A 7,172-nucleotide genomic window follows, 5' to 3' on the forward strand; every position below is an offset into this window, starting at 1 on the left:
CCGGCGGCACTGCGGGATGTCCGCGGCCGCTCCCTTGGTCTGCCAGCAGTCCCCTTCCTCCCTTCTTTCTTTGTTTCTTTGTTGTCTTGCACAAAACAGGGGGAGAGAAGGCAGGGGGCTTACCTGGCTTTTTGTTGGTTACCGTTGGGCAGTTCTTCCCCCTGGTAGTCCCTCCTTCCTCTTGGAGCTTCAAGGCTCCTTCGCCTTCGGCTCCAGGGCTTCGGCTCTCTCTCTCGTTCAGTGTTCTTGGGGGTCTGTGACTTAGGGTTGCCGGCAGAAGCTTAAACAATTGTTTAGAGGATGAGACCCCCCTCTGAGAGGTCCCATCCGCTCCATTCCTCCCCTCTCCGGGACTGGCCGCCGCCCCCCTGTCTCCGGTGCGCAGGCATCGGCTGCCAGCAGGGGTGAGGGTCACCCTTCCCTGTCGGTCTTATCCCTTCGTTTTTTTTTTTTTTTTTAAACATTATAACAGCACTGCCCATAGTGAAATTTGGGCCCAAACCCTTAACTGGGCCCATTTCTTATTGGGCCTAGTAGGTTGTGGGCCCGGACATTACATGAAATATGGGTAAGATTGTGGTCTTTGTCGAATATATTCAAAGATGTTATCATTAGAATCTAGTGGCGATGGCCTTATCATGTCAAATATAAATTTCTCTAATGCTCGAAAAACTCTATGAAATTGTTTGCTAATAATCTTCCTAGAATATTGAAACCATTCTTGAACAAATCTATTACTAACTCTATGGCACAAATTTAGTAAAATAAATAGCCATTATCTCTTCAACATTCATTTCTCCAATACTTATCAAACCATACTCACTCTTGAGTAAATTGCAAAGATTTTGAAACACGTGTCTATTTGAAATGCTCATACCTAGTACATGCAAAATATCCATAATATATATATGACCAACATACGAAGAATCGCTACATGGCTCCTTATAAAGAAAAAAATCAACGACATGTTGTTGTATCGACTAGTACAAGTGCATCAAGCTGAATCTCACTTTCATTATTCTCCTCTTAAGTATCATCCTTCAGTTGAAAAGAATCAATCTTTCATCCTCATCCATATTTACTATCATGAAATGAAAGTAATCCCAAATCATGATCAATTAACAACATTCGCTAAAGAACATAAGTATAAAATCGTACATCTATAATTACTGAGATGTTTATAACGAATATGAAAATAATTGTGCATCTGTCTATAATATCATAAACCACTACATCCACATTATATAAAATTCTAAGAACCTATTTTCAAGAATATAAAGATGCTCAAATCATCCAAATATAAAGTAACATTTTCAAAACTGACCAAATAATTAGTGGTGAGAATACAATATTCATTGTACATTAAATATAATAAATATGTTCCAATAACAATTCCAACAAAATTTTGAATAGTTGAGTCTACATTATAGAGCTAAGAGATTGGAACAATCTAAAATTAAGAGGTTGGACCAGTAGGTGGATGGCTATTCTCTTTGTCATAAAATGCTCTGAACCAAGCAAGCTGCATAGTTGGGTCAACCAAGGAAACAAACATCTCTCGATATTCACAGTGCAAGAACAATTGAAACTCAAGCAAAAAGATATCGATGCTACGATCAACTCTCGAGAGTGTGCCAAGCAAGTTTACCATTTTCAGAATGCTACAACTAGAAAAATCATGACTAGATGAGGTGGCCATGCTATGAATTTCCCCAACATCAACCAACCGATCAAATTATCGTGTTCAAATTAGAGGCCATTCATTCTCATTTGCTATCCTTTGGAGTTGATCCTCTTGCCTCCTGTGGAGTGATTGATTATAACCCTATTTGATTTTGATGAGCTCAAAGCATTTGAGTATATCTTTTGTTTACTAATGAATTCAATCTAGTGTTTCAGTGAAAATCTTGTAAATTTATGGTTAAGTGTCTCTAGATTTGGTTCAAGACATTTTGGATAAGTTAAGAAGTCAATTTGAACCAAAGTCTGAGACTCGAGTCGACTCCGGGATATTACGAGTCGACTCCAAGCGCATCAGAAGCACTGGCACAGGCTCGGGTCGACTCCGGAACATTACGAGTCGACTCCGACTGAGAACAGACAGACGAACAGAAAGATCCAACTCAAAACCTGTCAGCGAGTCGACTCCTGAAGAGCGCGAGTCGACTCCGATGCTTGCCGAGTCGACTCCAGAATAGTATGAGTCGACTCCAGGGAGTTACAGACAGAAAGACAGAGAAGTTATTTTGGACCCTGAGAGCCGAGTCGACTCCTGAGGAACGCGAGTCGACTCCGATGGTTGGCAGGTCGACTCCAAAGGAAGCAAGAGTCGACTCCCAGTGTAATACAAGGCAAAAGTCAGAGAACAACTTTCGGACACTGAGAGCCGAGTCGACTTCCGCAAAGCCCGAGTCGACTCCGAGACAGCGCGACCCCAAAAAGACAGAAGACAGTATTTTCGTCTCTGAGAGGCGAGTCGACTCCAAGACAGTTCGAGTCGACTCCAAGGCAGCGCTACCCCAAAAAGACAGAAGACTGTTTTTCGGATACTGAGAGCCGAGTCGACTCCGAAACAGTCCGAGTCGACTCCAAGACGGCACGAGCCAAAAGACAGAAGATCGGGAGTTCGGACTCTGAGCGCCGAGTCGACTCCCAGAATTTCCGAGTCGACTCGAGTGAGGAAAGTTGAAGAATACCTCTATGGATTCCTTGGAATGAGTCGACTCCAAAAGTGCCAGGTCAGCTCCAGATTTTGGGGAGTCGACTCCGGGTTAAGTCGAGTCGACTCCCAATCGAGAAGTGCACTTTAATTCAAATCCGGAACAGTTGCCGAGCCGACTCCAGAAAAGCATGAGTCGACTCCTGCTGCAGCCGAGTCGACTCCAGATCGCGTGAGTCGACTCCGATCCCAACGGAAACATTGTCAGGATGTGCAGAATGTGCAGAACGGCTAGAAGATTGTGTCTAACAGCTAGTTTCCGTGGAAAATGGCTTAAATAGCCACAGAGAACTGTAGCATGGCAGAGAAGTGACATTCCACTCTAAGAAAACAAGAAATCTTCATCTGCAAAAGGATTTCAATGGAAAAGAAGGAAGAGGGCCATTAACTCCATTCAACCAACTCTTCCCAGCATTAAAGAAGTCTCCTTCAGCCTTCAAGTCTTCAAGACATTCAAGAGGAGACCCAGAGTTCGAGAAGCCCTCCTCTACATCATTATAAACTTGTTTGAGGGCTCTTAACTTCTCTATTATTTAAATTGCTTAATATCTGCTTGCTTAGAAGCTGTATTTTTCTGTTTGTTCTTTCTATCCATTTGGTCCTTACTTGATTCAATCAGGGGATTGAATCAAGGGTGTAAAGGTTTGTTGGTGAGCCTAGGTTGAAACCAACGTGTAAGGGTTTGATTGTGATCTCAGGAAAACAATCGGATGGTTCTAGTCGGTGAGCCTGGGAAAACCGACCGAGTTCGTTGTGATCTCGTAAAACAACAAGTTGGGTTGTGAGCTTGTAAAACAACCGGCTGTAATCCGAGGGGTTATAGTGAATTCCCAAGTGAGGCTTGGGGAGTGGACGTAGGAGCAAGGGTTAGCTCCGAACCACTATAAAATCATTGTGTTTGTGATTGCCTTTGTGTCTCTTACTTTCATTTCATTCACTGCACATAGCATCTAATTAACCAACTTGCAAAAAGTATTAATTAGTATTTCACAAACCATTTAATTGTAATAATTATTTTAAAATCCAATTCACCCCCCCTCTTGGGTTGTCTATCTGGGCAACACCTCCCCTGTTCTATTACGAGTTGGGATCATTGATGAGGTACCCATACTATCCAAATCGGAAGTTCTAATCTCTAATTCAGGTGTATCCTTAGGGCTATCATTATCTCCGAACTCCTTATTCATAACGTTTTCACCCTAAATGGGACTGCAAAGCTTGGAGTCCAAGCTTGCCTCCCAGTAGTTACTATATCCATGTACAACTCAACCAAGTTAAGACAATGTTTAAGTTCTTTGTCCTTGTATTTTAACTAATCTGATTTTTTGTTGCACAATATGAGAAACATTCATTAATATAAACAAAGTAGATAAATTTATAAATTAGTATGTGTATATATATATATAGATCCACACATACACGCACCTTAATTTTTTCTTCCCAGCATTTATCTCGAGCATCTATAGTTTGCTTTCCATCATCCCAACTTAACCCAATTTTCTTATACACTAAAGTGTTCCAACTCTGGTACTTCTTTATATTATGTCAATAATTTTTCTTGGCCTATTCATTAAACCTTTTGTTTACACCACATCCAATTCAATGCTTGTGATTCGAAGGCTGATCAACAACAAGTTTGACAAGGTCATTCAGTATAGAACGAGTAATAGCAAGTCTTCAAAAGGGATATATTGTGTAGGTCAAATAGGAGGTTTCGAAAGGATGTCAACCAAGATTTACTATCTCTGTACTAGATCCCGTACCTGTGCCACACTAGCATAGTGTCGATACGGTACAATATAGATTTTTTTTGGCTACTGAGTGTCGGTATGCCACTCGTACTGAGTACCAGTATTAAACCAATACGCCCTGTACCGCCTGATTCGGGCTGGTACGACGTACCATCCGATTCGGGCTGGTATGACGTACCATGATGTCAATCTTCAAATACCAAGGTGCAGATTGAGAATCTTAGGATGAAGTACTCGATCAATGGGCCGAATTATTTAGGATGAATTATCCTACCAAGTGTTAGAGCAGGCTAAAACATTAAGGTTTCTAGCCAAAATACCAAAGGTGTAGGATCAAATACAAAGGATGTAGGGCAAATGACATAAAGCAAGGGGGTGAGAGCTGTCAATCTAGAATGAAGCCTTAGTGGAGCAGAGACTAAGGATGGTGCTTGGCCAATGGTTACCACTACCTATGCATGAAAGGATCGAACTGCCTATCATGCATGGTAATATTAGTGGCTCATGTGACACACAATAGCAAGGACAAGTGTCCATAGTGAGTAATGCTACCCATCTTTTCACTACCCATGATGTGAGAGAAAGGGTAGCATGACCTACTATGCATGGAATAGTAGGTCGTGCGGATGCTAGCAAGGACAAATAAAAAAACTAATTAATGGAACCACTATCAAAGATATGAGTGGACTGGTAGCACTACCTATCACTCTTAGCAATAGTGACCTATATGGCATGTAATGGCCAGGACAAGTATCAAGATAGTTAATGAGGGTTAGTTATAAATATCATATTGCAATGCTGAAAAAAAGACCTTTCAACATCCAACATCAATAAATCTTATTTTATCTTGTACTTTACTTACAAGTAAGATTCTACTTTAGGAGTAGTGTTAACTTAGATTTCTAATATGTAGCCTAAGCTACAACCTATTCTAATCCATCTTCCTCGAATGGGAATGTAATGATGATGAAAGTCCTTGAAGGTTACAACACTTGACTTATATTACTTTTGTATCCTCCCCTCGATCATCCTTTTTTCGACTGCATTAACACCAGTGGCATACCCGCATACTTATCTACCCTCTTGCCATTATATTGTCAAACAAGCTTTTTGGCATGCCCATCCTTAGGCGACAAGGAAAACCTTGTGCGCCAAATAAGTTTTTTGGCACATCTGGTGGGACCAATTAGTAGCTATCATTATGTTGCCCTGGAGAGAGATTGACAAAGTAGCTACAAGCAAAGTGGCCATGGTGCTAAGGCCATTAGTAGAACGAAACGTTTCATTGTTAGCTTTAATGGTGGAATAAGTTGGGAGACTTGTTTCGGTTATTGAAAGCCATTATTATGTGCCATAGTATATTCCGATGTATAATGCGGTGAGCTCAGTTGATCATGTCTTTGAAAAAGGCAAATCGGCTCATCAATTTTTAAATATGGAAATGTCGGGATTCTTAGGGAGCTTGACTTTTGGACTTTAACCTACTAAAAAATTGAGACTGAAAACTTGAATACTTCAAGCTATGGACGAGGTATATTATCCTAGCAAATCCTCAAGACTCTAAGACTTAGGTGAAGGAGATATTACTCAAGCAAATGCCAAACCAGCAAGTCAGACCCAACCTGGGATCTCTCATATTCTAATTAGCATTAGGCTAACAATTAAGCCCGAGGTACGCTTCGGCCATCTTGATGCACGGATGAATGTTAAAAGCAATATCCGTGGAATCATGCCAATGTAGATCCTTATTGTTGGGGTTGGTTGTCCCCCTAAAGGCAATAGATGGTGGGCAACAACTCAACCAACCCATAGCAAAACCCACCTTTATTCCAAGGTCTAGGGGGCAACTACCGTTGTGGATACCATCACCTCCTCAACATCAGCAGCAATATACGCTAACTTTATATGCCTTAAAGCAACCTGTTCAATTGTATCCATCATGTTTGTGTGTCGTGGGACAAGTATAGCATTAGGTTTTACCTCCACCAGATCCTCTATAAATTCTACATATTGCTCAAGTTTGAATCTCACATCCACCAAATCTCTCATGGCCTATATATGTTGCTCAAGTTCAGTTTTCTTAAGAGGTGACTTATCGACTTTCTTGGCGAAGCAAGCAATTGGTGGGTTTGCAAGTTCTCGATTAGCTTTTCCTTCAAATTAGCCAAGTTAGATGACTGCCAAGTCCAAAGTTAGGTCGATAGATGTGGTGTTAGATACATACCATAGCCTTCCGATCATCAACTAATGAGATTTGACAAGCATTGTTCACACTACATCCAGACCAATACCAGTGATTTGAAGACCGATCAGCAACAAGTCGTAGAAAGTCATTCACTATAGACCGAGTAATAGCAAGTCTTCAAAAGGGATACCTTATATAGGCCAAATTGGAGGTTTTGGATGGATGTAAACCCTCAAATATAAGGTGCAAACTAAGTATCTTAGGATGAAGTACTTGCCCAATAGGTCAAATTTGTACTTACCTACCAAGCTAAGTTGCACACTAGCTCCTACCAAGTGTTATAGTAGGATGAAACATCGAGGTTTTTAGCCGAAATACCAAAGTGTAAGTTGATATACCAAGGATGCAAGTCAAGAAACATAAATTGAGAGGGCATGAGCTATTGGCATAGAATAAGGTCTCAATGGAGTGGAGTCCAAAGATAGTGGTTGGCCAACGGTTACCACTACCCATGCAT

Source organism: Phoenix dactylifera, chromosome 14 (assembly GCF_051530095.1).
Source record: "Phoenix dactylifera cultivar Ajwa chromosome 14, Ajwa_hap1_PhDact_Kaust_v1.1, whole genome shotgun sequence".
Classification (NCBI taxonomy): domain Eukaryota; kingdom Viridiplantae; phylum Streptophyta; class Magnoliopsida; order Arecales; family Arecaceae; genus Phoenix; species Phoenix dactylifera.